Genomic DNA, 18,738 nt, shown 5'->3' with positions numbered 1-18,738 from the left:
GAAATAGTGAGACCTAATTGCACTTCTTATCCATGTTATTCAATAGGTGTTATAGAATCGTAGCCAGATTTTGTTGGAAGTCTATAGATGCCCTGGCCGGTTAGGGTGTTAAAATCTATTTCTTCATACCATTCCATAAGAGCTGCAGTTTTGTGGCACGGGGCACTGTCGACTTGAACGTGGGCCGGTTTGATAAAAACTTCACAGTGTAGGCAGCATCTGATTATCCAGAATATCAAGGTACTAATCTGCCTTCATGGAAGCAGGGACAACTACCAGTGGTCCCACTCCAAACCAGCTGAATACGCACGCCATTACTCCTTCATCACTAACCTTTACCCTGGGCACAATACACTGTGGTAACAAGCATTCACCAGACTGCCACCCACACCCTGCCATCCGACTGGAAACAGGTGAACCTTGATTCATCGCTGCAGAGTACCGTTTTCCACATGAACTGTCCAGTTCAGACGTTCTTTGCACCAGGCCAGATGAGCGGCCTTGTTCGTTTTTGTGATGTTCGGCTTGTGTGCCACTGCTCTTCCATAGAAATCCATGGAAGAGTTCTGGAACTCACCACGGATGGTCTGTGCCGACTGTTGCCAGTTTTTGGGCGTCACCCGTTTTAACACCCCCCTATCCTTTTCAATCATTTTCGGTAGCCGCCCTGGATGTTTTCCTGCACTAGTGAGATGCCAGAACGTCTCTTCCCCAATCGTTTATTTTGGATGCCCCAGTTGAGCGGCAATGACCCGGGTGGCATGTGACAGCCCACGATGACACCTCTCTCGAAGTCACTGAGTTCACGTGTTGCCATACCACCTGAATTCAACTGCTACGATGAAATGCTGCTTCCGGCTATCTATACACCGATCTTTATGTTATTAACAAACCTGGAATGTTACATAAATTCAAAATAACAGGGGATGTTCGGAAAACTATTGATAGATAGTGTATATGTTTCATGTAATGGATTTACTGGACTATGTGATGTAATTGAAGAAATTTATTGACTTAAAGCTGAGGGATAATAAAATAGAAAATTTTTTGTTATCTGAACGCACAGCTAGTTTCGTTTTCTTAGACGCCTTCGTCGGTGCATAACATAAAAAGAGAAATACAAAATTATGCATAAGAGTTATAAATTAACTTGCAAATATATCGCTGATATCTGAAGGGATTCAGGATGCCATAGTATTGTTGAGCACGTTCACCTGTGCATGATATCGTGTATGTCGCAGTTGAACAGCTGAGGAGTAACAATCAGAGAGGTTATAGCTAAAGTGGATATTAATATAGACTGTATTTAGAACAATTTCTGTTCGTTCCACAATTATTCTCTGAAACTCATCATAACATCTAAAAATGTTTTCTGATTTGTTGTAAGTCACATTTGCAACTCAATTTATAGCTGTTGTTCTCTTGTAATGTATATTTTTGTATTTCTCTTTTCATGTTATGCATTCGACGAAGTTTTCTAAGAAAACGAAACTAGTTGTGCCCTCAAAAATAAATAAGGGCGCCATGTTTTACAACAATAGCATTTTGTCGGGGTCAAACGATATTTTAGTGTAGGTTTTAATGCCTTCTAAATATTACATAAACGACAGTGATATAATTTAAAGACAGGCATATTTATTCTTTATTATGGCGGTAAACTTCATACGTTCTTTCGCCAGGTTTGCTTGCTTTGAGGCAAACTCTAGCTTCCGGAAGGAAAAATATCCAATTTCTTGTTTATGAGAATGGCTAACACTTCACTTGAAAAGCTGTGATAAAAATCCTTCGCGTGTCAGTCTTAATTCTAACTAATGTCTTTCAAATCATACGGCATCTTCAATACCTACTGAGTCTGTGGTCAGGGACGTCTACTAAATTCAGCTTTGTTTTTAGACTGCATTTAAAACCACTGTACCGGTCAGGACGTAATGGTATATATATATATATATGTCCATAATCACATGGATACGAAGTGTCCATTGAAGTCAATATAATCTTTGGATATTATAGAGAAATGGTATGGATACGAAGCGTATATTTATGATACATTTGATCCGTGTAGCGGATCAAATGTATCATAAATATACGCTTCGTAGGGCGGATCACACACCCTCCCTAATCTTGCATCTTTTAAAATACTTCTATGGCCGCTGTTCATCAGAAAAGCGATCCTCTTGCAAATCCGTCTAAAGGCGTGCAGTAGCAAACCAGCACGACCTCACCATTCAACTCAAAACCCGCAGAACAAATTTTCCTATTTTTCGTTTATCCCATCCATTACTGCTCTCTGGAGCAGTCTAGTACCACGTGTTTCCCAAGGAATACAACCCCACAGCTGTTCAAGTCAAATATGAACAAGTTCCTTACTGCCCATCCTCGGTACTAGCATACCATAAGTTGATCAACCTCTCGTGGATGATTTCTCCATAAAAAAAAATCAGTTTCAGTGAAACATTTTGCTTAAACAATACAAAACTATATAAAAATATAAAACTATTAATTCCACTCGCAGTAGTTCGGAAACTAAGCACTGGACACAAGCCCTTTCAGGCCTCCTGTAAGCAGGATGGTGGTCTGTCATCGGGTAGCGAAATACTTTTACGACCAAAACATATTCCCAAACATCCACATGAAGAATTGCTTTCAAGTATGCAGACTTTGGGATCTAGAGTGCAAACACTATTCTTTCAACCAGGCAGGCAATGTCTGTAATAAACTACACAAGTAGTCAAGATTCAATGATGATAAGGAAAGATGTGACTCTAACAGCGAAAACCAACAGCAGCAACATTATTGTGTTTGTGTGTCGTCATTTTTTGCTTGTTCGCATTGTCGCTTCATGTGAACTACGCAGCCAGGATTACCTTTAACAGAAGAAAAAATAACGAAAAAGAGGAGAATGAAGATACAGACTGGAAGGAGGGGAGAGAGAGAGAGAGAGAGAGAGAGAAATCTGTACGATATAAATTTAACGCTAAGTTCAGGCTTTTGCAATTTGATTTCAAATTACTGACCGGTGAAGTAATAAATTTGTCGTATCTGCTTGTTTAACTCGGACTGTTATTTCCATTAATCGAAGGTGCATTTTCACAGAAAACTGTTTATCTTTCAGAGCAAATTATTTTCTTTTCCGTTCTGCGAACTTTCAGAAAACTGGCAATGATTAAAGAACCCGATAAAAGCAATTCTTCACAAGCTCTTATGAATTTTTCATCCAAATAGAAAATGTTTAAAGTGATTTTACATGAAACGAACGTTCGCGACCTATATTTTGAATTAATGTAGGGAGCACATCGAAGTCAGCCAAGCGAAATTTCAAACAGGAATTCGGAATTTTAATAAAATGTCTTGTCGTTCAGAAAATGCAATAAAAATGCATCTCAACAAACATCGGGTGTTTGATTTGCAAGCGATGATTTGATGTCGCCAAACAACGAACGAAAATTGGCACTTCTCAAAGTGCATTCGAAACAGATTATAAGAATTGGTTGAGAACTTCGAATTACAAACCTTTAGTCATCACCACCAGATGTCGCCTTTAAAGTACCAATTGATTTCCATTCGAGCTGCTTAACATCTTTTCATTGACTTTGTTAACATGATGGCTGACGCGCTGACATGTTAATTGTAGACTGTCTTAATAATCGACAAAGGAACATCGCGTGCAATATCAGCATACCCCAACCCCTATTTTATCCCTTCCTACACGAATGTTCCTCAAGCTTCAATACCTTTCGCTCTTACGTATGGAATAAATGTCAGGTTATTTAACCCAAAACGAAGAATACCGGTAGGGGGCGTTAACAATTAGAGTTTTATGGAATTAGATTACCATCTTCGCTCTGAGGAAATGCAAAGGCATAAAAGATATTCTGGATCTCCATGGCAACAGCACAGTCTATCAGCAGTATTTGACTTCAATCGTATAGTTCAGGCGTGACCAACTTCATTCTATACAAGGGTCAATATATGATGAGTAGTAGCGTCACGGGCCTCGCACTTTTAGACAGAACTTAAATATAAATAAAGTCTGCATTTTTTTCAAAGCAATAGTTATATGTATTGAATTACTATATTTGTTAAATCATTTTGCTACTCGGAGAACAATATAAAATACTTGATTGATTTAAATATAAGTTGTTAAATTTAATTACATATTTTTGATTTTTTTACATGTAACACAACTTAATGAGAACACTGTGGGTGTTCACGAGCGGCAACAAGTTCATCAAAGTTGATTTTCAAAGATGATGACGATATTCGTAACAAATCCTGAAGGTGGTCATCAGTCAGTCGGCTTCTTTGTGACGACTTAACCACCCTCATAGTTGAGAAAATATATTCACGTATGTATGTGCAGGGACGAATTTTCCATGCTTGCTGCGCAAGCTCATTAATTGAGAAAGAAGTAATATTTATTTGTTAATAAATGCATTCATTTATAAGCATTCCATTTAGGCTTTTATTTTTGTAGACAGAAGACGTCTTAAGCTTGCGCGGTAATAATTGAGCTTTGCGTTGTGTATCGAAGGCCGATGCTTGCTCGTCTAGTCAAAGCTACCTTGGCTTGCTCGGTTGTAGAAGCGTCCGGGTCCTCGCTGCGGCACTGTGATTTCATGCGCGCGCATAGCCATTTCCCGTCGTCTCACTCTGTTGCTTAAACACAGGCCATACGCAGTCAACTTAGCTCTAGCAGGAAGCTTCAATCAGCCTTAATTTTCTCAAGCAACACGCACACAAGTGTGCGTGTTGCTTGAGAAAATTAAGTTTCAACCAACTTTTTATGACAATGTTATTGATCAGTTCATAAAGAAGAAGCGTAGGGTGGACTTTGTATTCAAGTAGCTAAATTGAAAAAGATAGAATATCATTCTTAAAATAAATGTTGTATTTGCATGATTAAATGTATATAAATTTCTAAATATATAGTTTTAAGTGGTCAGTAATTCATTATTCCGCTAATCAGACTTCACCTCTCACTCCCTGAATGATAACAGAAGCAAGCGTGAATTTCAAGACCAGCATTCGCCCCTTTGTATGTACTTCCAAACATAGATGCAATTCTTAAACTGAAATCACTCAATGGCAGGATATTTTTCCCTTGGTACCAGTTTCCAAAAGTCAATGCCTGTCTCCACCCTTGACTGGAAAAAGGGGTCACTTTGAAGGTCACACAACTCCAATTGAATAGTGTCATGCTGCTCTGAAATGTTGCATTTCATTGGGTTGTTAAATATTGTTTTTGTTTATTGTTTCTAAAGTTATTGTTTGTAAACAGAAATTTATTTTCCCATTTCTCCTGACATGACCTGTTTTCTTCACAGGTCTTACGTTTCTTACTCATTAGTACACAAAGGCTGAAGTAACTGACCAGGGGACACAAACTGCAACAATAACAACTGTGAAGCTGAGTCTCTGAAACTGATCACTGTAACCAGAGCACGCAAGTGACTTTCAATGATGCGTTACTCTGGAGCGCATAGAAATCTACCACTCCCACTACTACAGCTTGGTACACAGGGAAGCAGTAGATTTTATAAATTGAGTAATCTTCTTAAACCAATTTTGATTCCGTGTTGAGAATACAAATTGTTTCCATCATCAGAAATAATGAATACAACTAGTATATCAATCAGAAAATCTGACGTCGTAACTAATAGCTAACTTGATAATACATATAATTTAATACAGTTTTTATCCTGCCGCGGGCCGCATAAAATCATGTAACGGGCAGCATGCGGCCCGCGGACCTGCTGTTGGTCACCTATGGTATAGTTCACAAGAACATCTTTACTGTTATTCAAGTTATTAGACACAAAGACAGTTTGAAGCTTTCATTTCGATTAAAGCCAAGATATTTAATACCCATTGTTCTGTTTTTATGGTGTTTTATATGTAGAAGTTATACCTAAATAAAAAATCCACTAACTTATTTTTCTTATCCAAAGGTATCCCTAATATTTAGAGATTGGTACAAAACCTTCACCCTTAGTTGTTGTTTTTATTTGTAGAAGTTTTGTACACCTCTACCAATACTCTGTATACTCAAGGGTGACGAGAGTAGAAAATAAAGCTATCGCCATCTTGTGTTCCTCATACTAAGTGATGATATTGTATGACGTAGTAGGATGTTTGAGTTCCATGTTTTCTGAGTTGAGTGCAGTCAGAATCTGTGTGCCCAGGGAAGGGGGGGGGGGAGTATTTTACTCCAAGAGACTCCGTAGCAGCCCAGTCAGTATCGATGATGTCCTTTAAATGGCTTGGCTCGAAGCTCATTTACAGAGCAAAGAATCTTTTTTTTTTCTTTTGAAGCTAAGTTTTATCTGGTCGTATATATGGTTGTGGTAGGATTTGTTCTCTCTAGAACTCGGGTTTTTTCGTCCTGCTAAACAGAATGAATAATTTGTCGAGTAGAACCGAAGCTAAAAGACGTCTGTTATCTTCCAGTCTAGTGTTATAAATTACAAAGTCAGTTATACAGAATTCAAATTTAGAATTCGATATAGTTTTGAGTACTTAATTTTCAGATTAAGGAAATTATTATCTTAATAATCAGAATATTCATTTGCTAATGAATTGAAGTCCGTGCAGTTAGCCTAGCGGCTTTGCACTTCGCAACCATATGCCTAGGAAAGGAGTGTTTTGGATTCGATTGCCGTCGCCGACGTGAGGAGATTAAGGATCTTTCTCAGACATAACCAAGTTAGCAGGTCTTGGGCGTGGACAGCAGGGTTTTTCTCCCCAGTTTATCTGACGTTTTTCCTCCCGCAAACAGGCAAACCGGACCCTTGAACGCACATGGACTTCAGTCATGAATACGTCCCAGCCATATGCCGGTCCCGAGTTTGATTAAAATTGGGGGGTTGGGGAAAGCAATGGTGAACTACCCTGTAAAAATCTCGTCAGGAATACTTTGTAGGCAATGCCTACAAAGTCACCTAAGGTCGGAAACGAACGAAAAGGGAAAGTCAGTCAAGGAATTGAAGTCATGTTACAAAATAGCAAACACAAAATTGCTGGCCAGGTTGGCCGAAATAGTGTATCCGTTCTTCAACAGCCTGTGGGTTCGAATCCTGCCCTGGACACGGACGTTTAGGATTGTCTTCAGATGGGAAATGAATTTCATAGCAGATTAGGCCCCCGCTTATTGAAGACGTGAAGTGGCATGAAAAAGTTTAGTCTGGTCTCTAAGAGCAAATTTCCTGACATGTGAAAAATAAATAATTTTTTTTTAAAAAATTAATAACAAATTTAAAACAAAAAATCCTTCGCCCATCTACGGAACTTTACAATAAGTTTACTGAAACGTTTCGTGGATGGAAACAATTAAAAAATCGAAAACATCTGCATATAAATTCATTTTTAATACATTAGAGAACTATCTGGAAGAGAAAAAAAATCGAATTCTTCAAGGCTGTGGAAATTTAGATGTAGGTCAAAAGAAACCTAATTTCTCCTCATTGAAGGAAGTATTTTCTTTTTTTTTTTTTTTTTCAAGTAGATAAATTCAATAGAATAGCGAGTCTATAAAACGCCTATCAGAGGAGTTTCCTTCGCCATGATCATTAGCAGAAGCCACAAGGGGAAAAAGATGACTGATGGGAACAGTAATAGCTCTTAATGACAAAACGTTTATGACCTACAAGGTACTAAAACCGATTACAAACAACAGAAAAGCATTCGCTTTTCTCTCTTTTGCCATTGATTATCTTCCGTGATATTTCAACCATTTGGCCGCTATTAAATGTACGAGGTTGTAGTTAGAAGTCTTGAGAGATAAAAACACTGATATTTTTTTTCTCTTTTTTTTTTCTTTCTTTGCTTCTGGAGAAAATAAGAACACTCAGAAAGTGTATGGAAATGTGACCTAATTTTGAAAATAATTTCTTGGAGAATATCGAAGTTATTAACTACATTTTATGAAGTCAATGACAGTCGATATTCTTTCAAAATGAACCATTATTCATTCTTATAAACGAAATTATAGTGTAATGGCGAATTGGTAATGCATTGTTTAAAACTACTTCCTAACCGGAAGGAAATAGATTCCCGGAAGTAGTAGAGTTTTTCAAACCGGAAGCCATTTTCAACACATGTGCTTTTCTTAAGGAAAAATGGACTTCCAAATACGCCAATCTTTATCCTCAAAGAAAATTTCTTCCTACTAAACAACATCGTTTTATCCAACCTGCTTTTGTTCATTTTTTCAGGCCTAGCAACAAATATTAAATTTGATGCATACATATAGATCGAAAGTCACTTCTGTTTTTTGATAGAATTTGATTTGAGTCTACTCCGTTTACTTCTTCGACTATTTGTATATGATGCTTTCTTGTTTCTATAGTAACTGGTGTGCCGGAAGTAAAACTCAGAATTTCATTATATCAGAGTACAATAGATTTTTTTCCCTTTTTTATGGTGTATAAGAAAAAACATCAATTGAAATTAATGAAACTTTGCCATTTCAACGATTTCGGTAATTTAGTTGAGCAAAGTCTGTATGGTGTATAAGAACTCTCCATATGACATACGACACTTTTATCTATGAGTGCAATCTTCTTAGATTTGTTTTAGTCATCTGTCTTCCGTGTGTACTTCTAAACAAGCTAAATTATAATTAACAAAGAATTATTTTCTTTTAATAATCCTAACTTGTAACTTAACGTGTAACTTCGCAATTCCTCAGTGAAATAAACTACAAAATGGAACAGAAAGTCCTTTAAAGGACTGGCTAGATGGGCGAATCAAGAATGCTTTTCATATTCCCCGTTATCTGAAGAGGACAGTGAAGGATAGGGTGTTATTGAGCTATATAAAGCTCTGATCATGGCAGGAGGGTAACCTGTGGTGAAGCATAAGTGCGTCTCATATTCCCCTTTGTCTGTGCTGAGAGTTATTTCAGAAAGGGAAATTTATGAGCAAATAAATCTCCCTTTCTCATAAAACCCTCGCCTAGCAATCACTGATACGTAAGTTGTGAAACGTATTGGGGCCAGGAGAGAACCCTGAGGTACACCAGCCAGGATTTTGCGCCTTAATGACACAATTCCGTTGCGGTTTACTTGCATATATCTTTCACTAATGTATGAATATATAAATTTCACTAGTTTAATTGGGATGTTGTTTTTAATTAGTTTGAAGAAAGGCCTTGGCAACATCTAAAAATACAGCAGCAGTGTGAAGGTGCCTGCTAAAAAACCATGGGTGATATGTTCTGTTAGTCGGTGAATTTGTTGCACTGTGTTGTGAGCTTTGCGAAACCCAAATTGCTCAATTGGATTATTTTCTGTTTGTCCACTGCTCATTGTAGTCTTGATAGGATGACCTTTTCTATTACTTTGCCAAGACAGGAAAGAAGACTGATGGGCCTGTAGCTTTGGGGAAGTTGTGGGTTATTACCAGGCTTTTTCGGAGGTATAATGTCAGCGATTTTCCAATCTGTGGGAAAGTACTGGAATCTTAAAATGGAATTGGTGATATTAACTAGATGAATTATGGCTTTCCTTGGGAGTAGCTTTATTATTCTATTGGTAATGCCGTCGGGGCCGGGAGCCTTATTGTTCTTCAGATGGGATATAATGTTGACTCTTTCTGTTAGAAATGTGGGGGTGATGATTTCAATCATCCTTAATGCTTTTCTAACTTTACGGTGAACTTTGTATGTAAATGATATTAATATTTAAGTTTTCATAAGATGGGCTGCATTGATTGGTTTTTCGGATTGTCAATTAGGGCTTCTACTTTTTCTTCATCTGAGTGTGCAATTCCAAATTTGGTCTTCATAGGGGGAAGTGGTTGTCTTTTCGTACGAAGAGATTTTGCAAATTTCCACATGGACCCAAATGTAATAATGAAGATAATTATTTCTTTATAAAATTTCCCAGAAAATTGAATTTTATTAAAGCTCTGATCATGGCAGGGGGGAAAGCAATAACCGAGCCTCAGTTAGAACTTCACTGGCAACAGCATTGCCATCCATTATCCTTCAAGGGTATTAATCACCGCCTGTGCGATAAAGTGAATCCAGAAAATTGAATGAGTTCTTAAAGTTCTTAAAAGAACTGGGCGATGGACTGAGTCCTTGACTCTTTATCCCGTCATCTGAATGAAGATAATCTGTGTGGATGGAGTGTTATTGAGCTAAAAAGCTCTAGTCATGGCTGGGTAACGGCAATAGCCGAGCCTCAGTTTAAACTTCATTGGACAGCATTGCCATTTGTTACCCTGGAAGTCCTAAAAAGGACATTTTTAGGCTCATTAAAATTGAATGCAGGACGCAGGACATATATGGCGCAGAGGGTGAAGCTTGACGCTTTTCATATTCCCTGTTGTCTGTTTCGGGAGCAGTGATGGGAGAGATTTGTGAGCTATTTTAGCTCGCCCTGAGTGGGCAGAATTGGTTATTCGTCGTTGGGTGTTAGGATGGCTTTCAGTCTTTTATGTTTCCAGTAGTCATTACCGTCATAGTTTCCGGCTTGTTGTATCAGTTGGTTTGGATGGATAGATGTATTCATAAAGAATTTTTCTGCTAGGGAGCGTAGTAGTGGAGAGATGTGGGGATATTTATGTCCTGTTGGATCTGGACGTTCCTGATGAACCACGGGGCGTCCAGAATCCTCCGCAGGCATTTGTTCTGTAGTCTTTGTAGCTTGAAGATGTTTGTCTTGGAGGTATGGCTCCAGGCTGGGGAGATGTATATGACTGTGGGACGGATCACTGTCTTGTACAGTAGTATTTTATTTGTTGAGCTTAGTTTGCTGTGTCTGTTGATCAAGGGGTATAGCTGGGCGATAACTTTTGAAGCTTTGGTGCATGTGCTCTTGATGTGGCTGTTGAAGCATAATCGCTTATCGAGAAGTATTCCTAGGTATTTTGCTTCAGTTTTCCAGGGAATTTTAGAGTTGAACAGGGTGATGTCTCCTTTGGGGGATGCTCGTCTTCTTGTAAAGAGTATCGTTGTACTTTTCTGGGGGTTTAATTATAGTCGCCAGTCTTTAAACCATTTTTCTAGATTCAGGATGGTGTCTTGTAGTTTTTTGGTGACGAGAAGTGGTTGACGAGATCTGGCTAGAATAGCCGTGTCGTCTGCATAAAGGGTGATGATGGATGTGAGAGGATTTTGAGGGATGTCTGCCATATAGATGTTGAACAGGATCGGGGGTAACAGTGATCCTTGAGGAACTCCAGCGAGGATTTTCCGTTGGGTTGAGACTGTTTCATTGATTTTGACTTGCATCCTCCTGTTGGAGAGGTATGATTTGATCAGGTGTATCATGTTTAGTGGAAGGTTAGCGATGATAAGTTTGTAGAGGAGGCCTTGGAGCCAGATCTTATCGAAGGCCTTTGAGATGTCTAGGAAGACAGCTCCAGTGTGTTGATTCCAATTGAATCCTGTGGTAATGTATTCTACCAGTCTATGCATTTGATGGGTGGTGCTGTGATTTTGAGGGAAGCCGAAATGTTCTTCTGGAATGATATTTAATTGGTCGACATGATCTTGGAGTCTGATGAGGATGATTTTCTCAGCTATTTTCCCTAAATTGGATAGCAGGCTGATGGGACGGTAATTTTCAGGTAGGTGTGGGTCTTTGCCTGGTTTGTGAATTGGGATGATGTCAGCTATTTTCCATGACTGGGGGAAGTGCTGCCATTTGAGGAGGGAGTTTATGATGTTTGCCAGATGTGCTATGGCTTTTCGTGGTAGTGCCTTGATGACTTGGTTAGTGATGCCATCCGGACCTGGGGCTTTTTTGATCTCGAGATGGTTGATGATGCGGATTATTTCGGTAGGTGAGGTAGGCATTATAGGACTTGGATTGACATCGGGACGATTTACTGTGAACCTGACGTTACGATGGATCTTGTATACGTGGCTGATGTTTAGGTTATCATATGCAGGACTGCATTGTTTCTCTAGGTTTCTTGTTATGGCTTCGGCTTTGTCAGCATCTGTGTATGCAAGGTGCTGTTCTGCTTGCAGAGGGAGGAGGAATTTGCGTTTGATCCTGAGGTTGTTTAGGAATTTCCATATAGAATGATTTGCTGTGGAGATGGAGGCGAGCTTGTTGTCCCATTGTTGGTTCCTGTGGTTCTGAAGAACTTCTCAGAGAGATTTGTTTAATCTGTTGAGGGCTGTTTTGTCCTGGGGAGCCCGAGTGTTGTGATATCTTTTTCTTTGTCTGTTTTTTTTCCCTTATTAAGTCCATGATTTCTTCCGGCAGACGATTTTGTTTGTGGGTAATCGTGGATACTGTGGCTGCTGTTATGGCTTTATTGATTTGATTGGTGAGGTTCTTTATTGCCGTGTCTATTTTTTCCTTGGCTTTTACATGGGGTACCGGACCAATGTGTTCTGGTAGCACTTTCTTGAGTTTCTCCCAAATGATGGAGGTTTGGGGGGAGGGAGGTGACTGATCTTTGTTCCCTAAGTGAAGTAGGATTGGGTTGTGGTCTGATGATAATTCGTTCAGTGCTTGAATGCTGTGCTGATATTTGATGTTGTGTAGAATGGCGATGTCTAGGATGTGGGCTGTGCCAGTTGGGCTGTGGTGGGTTGGTTCACTGGGCCCTGTTACGACAGCGTTGTTTAATCCTGTGTAGCTGAAGAGGATATGGTGGCCATTTTTATTTGTGGTTCTGCTGTTCCAGGAGGGATGTTTTGAGTTTAAGTCCCCAGCGACGATGATGGATTTATTTGTGCCTAGTACAGCATCCAAGTCAGAAAATAGCAGGGTCTTAGCGGGGGAGTTGTAGGCGGCGTAGATTTTAAGTCTTCCTGTTGAATTTGTGTGGACTTCGACACCGGTGAGTTCTAGGTTGGAGGTTGGGGGGTGAGTATTCTATTGTGCCTGATGCAGTTCCTGATAAATATGGCTGTACCACCACTTCTGTAGTCCAGTCGGTCTTTTCTGTATAGAGTAACCTCTCAGTTTTGGATTGTCTGCAGGTCTTAGATGAGTTTCATTAATTAGGATGACGTCAAGGTTGTATCTGTGAGAGAATTCTTGAAGTTCCAGAGTCTTGTTTTTTAGGCCATTGGCGTTCCATGCGGCGATTTGTAGTGAGTCTGGCATTATTCTAGTTTTATTCATTAACAATCATTGATAATATGGTTTGGGTTTCTTTTAGAAATCTTTTTGTGGAGTTTGGTGAAGGGTTTGACTTACTGAAGTCTTGAAGCATGTTTGCCAATGAGGCTGTGATGACTGTTGTCATGTTTGGAAGAATTTGGTCCTGCTGGATATATTTGGATGAGCGGCAACTTCGGCATATGTCCTGCTTCGACGGTGGCTTTCCAGACTGTTGGTATTTTCCACTTGAGAGAGCTGGTATTTTGTTGTCTTTTGTTGAGTGTCAGGAAACTGGGGAACAGTCAACTCAGGTGCCTGTGGGCAGGGTTCAGAGATCTGTTTCCTTTTGTTGTCTGTTTTATTCTTAGGGTAGTGACTGCAACCTCTGTAGTTTGCCGGGTGGGGGCCCCCGCAGTTCGCGCATTTGGCTGGTGAGCTACTGGGTTTTGAGCAGGTTGTGTGGGGTGGTTTTGTCCACATTTGAGGCATTTGTAGTCTGCTCTGCAGAGTTTCTGTGCGTGTCCGTACTTCTGACATCTGTAGCACTGGCCTGACGAGGCTCTTTTTCTTAGTGGTTCTGTTGTGATTTTCAGACCACAGATCGTTGTTAAGTTGTATATGTTCTTATGTGTGTTTGGTATCTCAACGAGTACTAGGGGCATTGGACTCTTGTCAGCCCGTAGCATTCTGCTAACTTTGACAGGTGGGAGATCGTGGAGGCAGAGGTCTTCAGTAATTTCATCTGTGCAGATGTTTTCTGTTACTCCCCTGAGTAGAACTTTTAGGTTTTTCTCCGACTTCAGTGAGTAAGTATGATATTTAATATTTGACTCGTCCATGGTTTTTGTGAGGAGTCTGTAGTCGCTTACTGTGGTAGGCTGGATTTTAACTCCGTCGTCTACGTTTTTTGCCCAAGAATAGGCAATTTGGTGGTTTTGCATAATAGGCCTAAGGGTCGTACAACGTTCTTTTTCCCGTAGAACAATTGGGGGAACTTTTTCGTTGTTGGGTGTGGGGAGGTCAGTGTTGGGGGCATCTTCTTCCATCCCCTCGTTTATCTGAGTCTCCGCTGTTTTACGTTTTTTCCGTGCATGGGTTTCTGTATCATGTTTTGGAGTGGGAGCAGAGATTATCAGGTTCATCTTCCCTTCTTCCCCTGATGTTGAGTTGTCCCCTTCTGTGGAGTCGTCTGTCGCTGAATATAGGTTTAGAAACCCTGGCCACTCTACCTCAAATTTCTTCAACAGTTTTTTGAGGAAGTCGAGCGCTAGATTCTTATCCAACGATTGGATAAAGTCATCGGGACTTAAACTGGTCGTGTTTGAAATATTCAAATATATGCTTATATACTTACCTGAGCTGGATCTGAAGGATTTCCGTATAGCGTATAAACACAAAATATAACACACCTAAAGGACTATCGCGAGACCGCAATCACTAATTAACAACACAATCATCAGCTACTTGATTACCTTCGCTTTCCGCTTATATCAAAAATATGAATCAACACTCCGAATTATTCATAACAACTATTTAAATCACTGATCACATATATAAACACTTGGCAACCGTCATTACGCACCAGCGCCCTCTCATGAATTCACAGCGTGTTCACTTTTTTATTTTAATTAATTAATTACTTTTATGTGAGAGGGTATGTGGGGAATATAATAAATCATCTTTGTTCATCATTCTTTTTATATTTATGCTGTTATTTATTTATTTTATCATTTATCTAATTAACTTTACCATTTATTCAATAATTTAGTTTATTTATATAATATTTATTTATTTTATTATATTTTATTTTATTTATATATTAATTTAGTCATCAATCTTGATGTGCTTGTTGAAAAGGAGTTTCTTATCCGTAGTACCCCAAGATATTTGGTCTCTGATTTCCATGGGATCTTTTGACCAGATCTGATTTCCATGGGATCTTCTTATCCAACGATTGGATAAAGTCATCGGGACTTAAACTGGTCATGTTTGAAATATATTTTGTGTTTATACGCGATAGTCCACTAAAGGACTATCGCGAGACCGCAATCACTAATTAACAACACAATCATCAACTACTTGATTACCTTCGCTTTCCGCTTATATCAAAAATCTGAATTAAAACTCCGAATTATTCATTTTGCAATATCGCGAGACCGCAATCACTAATTAACAACACAATCATCAACTACTTGATTACCTTCGCTTTCCGCTTATATCAAAAATCTGAATTAAAACTCCGAATTATTCATTTTGCAATAAACTTTAGCAACGATATTTCAATAAATGATATTTCAATATAAATGAAATATCATTGCTAAATTTATATACTTTTTATTTATAAATAATTAAATGGTATATAAATGTATTTTTAAAATAATCTGAATTTCTTTAAAAATATCAACTTTTTTTTATTTATGATCAAGTAAATTATAATAGACAAAAAATTGTATTATTATTTTAATCTTATTCCGAAAAAAGCAAACAAAGTTCTGTGAATTATCATTACGACTGGACTATTTGTATAAAGCGGCTCCTAAAAAGGTATTTATATTTATTGAAGTTAGGTGGCGTGTATATGTAAACTAAAAGTTGCAAGTAATTTGTGCTTCGTAATATTTAATAGATCTTGTTGAACTCACCAAAGTTCAACAAGACTAAACTTTGCTTATTTACCGTATTAAAAAAGGAACAATTTAGAGTAAGCTTTAATAACTGTATTCACATTCGGAATTATGAGAATCATAAGGAAGTGAGATCAAGTGTTGAAGGTGTGAGCAGATTATTTGCAGAATCACGCGTAACTTATTTGCTGTCATTTTGGTTTAAGATTAAGAAAATATAAGTTCTTGTTGAATATAATTTATTTTATTATAAATTAAAAAGCGTTGATTATTTTTAAGCATTTCAGAGTATTTTAAAAAGATATTAATACACCATTTTATTATTTATAAATGAAAAATATATAAATTTATATAGTATAACCAGAAGTTATACTATACTTAAATACTATACTATGGTTAATACTTTATCATACTTCACAGGATCATTTCTGTAGTGTGGAGCGAGTTCGCGTTTTTCGTGAAACAAACAAACTTAGCATCTGTTCATAACCGTTGATGATATCGGTACGAGTCCCATCGGGCCTCATGACATGATATATTTAACGGAGATTTACAGATCTTCCTAAACCCCGGACCGGGGCAATAATAAACACTTGGGGGTGGGAATAGCTAGGCTCCCCTCGCCAGCTATGGCCAATGTTTTGCCGCGCACGCGGACTCTCGGCATCGAGACTGACGCTGATGATTTGAGACCCCGACTTTTGGCTAAAGCCCTGCTTGACTGCGTCGGTGCACACCAGGTATTTGGATTCACTCCTTTCGGTAATGGCAGTTACCAAGTTGTAGTTAGGAGCGCCGAGACTAGGGACAAGTTGCTCAAAGGCTTTCAATGTAACGGAAAGGAAATTTTTCCGTTCATGGTGGGGAGCATTATCAAACTGTTCAAAATCCCCAGATTCCCCTTGGAATATATACAATATGATGAAAAAATAATCCGCAAAGTGTTTGGGAAATGGGGTGTTGTTCGAAACATACAAATCTTAAACGATGCAGACAACTCCCCAATGGAAGTCAGGGGAAGTTAACATCTCGCTCGAGATGAAAACAGCGGTTCCAAACTTCGTCAGCATCGGATCCGATAGGGTAATGGTAAACTACCCTGGCGTTAAGAAGCAATGCTTCCGATGTGGATCCTTCGACCATCTAGGAGCGAACTGCCCAAAACTGACATGCAAAAACTGCCTAAAGACAAGTCATTCACTGGACAAATGTCTCATGGCTTGCCTCAAATGCGGGTCCAAAGACCACAAAGTTAACACCTGCCCATCAAGAACGCATGCAGAAAGGGAGGGTGCTATTATACCAGTCACAGTCTCCTCAGTAGAGAAGCCTACAGTTACTACAGAACAAGAGTCGGGAAACACGGATTTTCCAACTATAAACGAGGCATACGGCTATAGAAGAAAAGGCAGCCGCCACAGAAACCATAGCCTAACCATAACAGGGAAAACCGGCCCATGAACACACGCACGGATCTACAGTCAAAAATTACATACTTAAAAGCCCTCATTGGAGGACTCAACCAGTTCTAAGAGACGGCTAAGGAAAATTGGGGGTGAGTCCTACATGAAAACAACATCCTATATTATCAAAGAAATGTTGCAAGAGACAAGTATGGAAAGAGTTTCGATCTGATCATTCATGGGTTCTAAGCAACTATCTAAGAATGCTGCTCGTCACTAATCGTCAACAGTGTTGATCACAATGGGAAAAAATAAAGGATCTTTCGGAGTTCGATGAAGGGCTTACTGTGGGTGACCATCTGGCTGAAACCACGATTTGGAAACTGCACAGCTGAGTGGTTTCTCAAAAAGTGAGATTTCCGTGTGTTAATCAGCGGAAAAATAACCCACTCGCTTGTCTGAGAAGGGGTGATTGTAGTCCTAAGTTTGTCTATCAGGAACGAAATCGTCGTAGTCATCTAAGAAAGATGTTTATGTGGGGGTTTTCTCTCTCTCTCACACACACACACACTAACTGAAAGCTAAGATTCATCTCAATAAATTCTCCTTTCTTAAACTTAAAGAAAAACATTCTTCTTACTTCAGTGGAAATATCTCCTGTTTCTAAAATTACCAATAAGACATTCTGCACCCACCCCAAATAAACTGTTAGCTTGACAATTTTCTTAACAGTCCTTTCATATATGAAAATATTTCCTTTTCCTTCTTTCTGTCATCCTAGTCTCTAGTATTAGAAGAAAATACAACTTTCCATCTTGCAATAAATGAAATGCATTAACTACAATTTCAGGAACGAAGGGTAAAGGGAACAAACAAAAGACCACGACCACAACAGAAAATCATTGCTTCAAAACTGTGCTACTGTTTATGCTTTAAAAAATGATGAAGGACTCTTGTCTTGTTCCAGTGAAGTTTGTAGGTCGCCTACAGCTCATCGGATTTACTAAAAGGCAGGTCACTTTTAAATTATCAACTCTACGAAGCTAAAAAAAAATGTCATGCTTCTCGTGATAATTTGAAGCACAAGTTTGATTCACTTCAAAGCCATTGTAGAATCCTTACTCCTATTGTCTGTGACACGAATAGACTCGTTATCAATATATCCAGCCGCTCACTAACACAGGATGAACTTTTGGTTTTATCAAAAAGACATGCTGTCAACATTTTCCCAGTTTATCTTATTTGTTTTACTTGCTACTCCAACTATAAGAACTGCTGCTTATATATAAAAAAATACTTTGTGTTTTAAAAACAAAATTTTGGATTTTCATTTGGATCCTTTATTTATTATGATTAGTTTAGATGTCTTGTTTACTCATTTTCTTCTATCTGACACCTTTCAATTACCTAAACAAGAATTTCCTTCAGATATTGCTGAACTCTTGATTTTATAATGCATTCGGGTTATTTATCCTTTAAAAATAAATTATATCAACAAATCGAAGGAACAGCCATTAATAATCCTATTTCTCCTACTATTGCCAACTTTACGGAACACTTTGAACAACTTATTTTTGATAACATTTCTCTTAGACCTACTCACTGGTTCAGATATATGGATGATAATTTTTTTGCAATTTG

Source organism: Typopeltis vanoorti, chromosome 18, assembly GCF_054136105.1.
Source record: "Typopeltis vanoorti isolate ZY-2024b chromosome 18, IOZ_Tvanoo_1.0, whole genome shotgun sequence".
NCBI classification, from domain to species: Eukaryota; Metazoa; Arthropoda; class Arachnida; order Uropygi; family Thelyphonidae; genus Typopeltis; species Typopeltis vanoorti.
Note: the sequence above shows the minus strand (reverse complement) of the source record.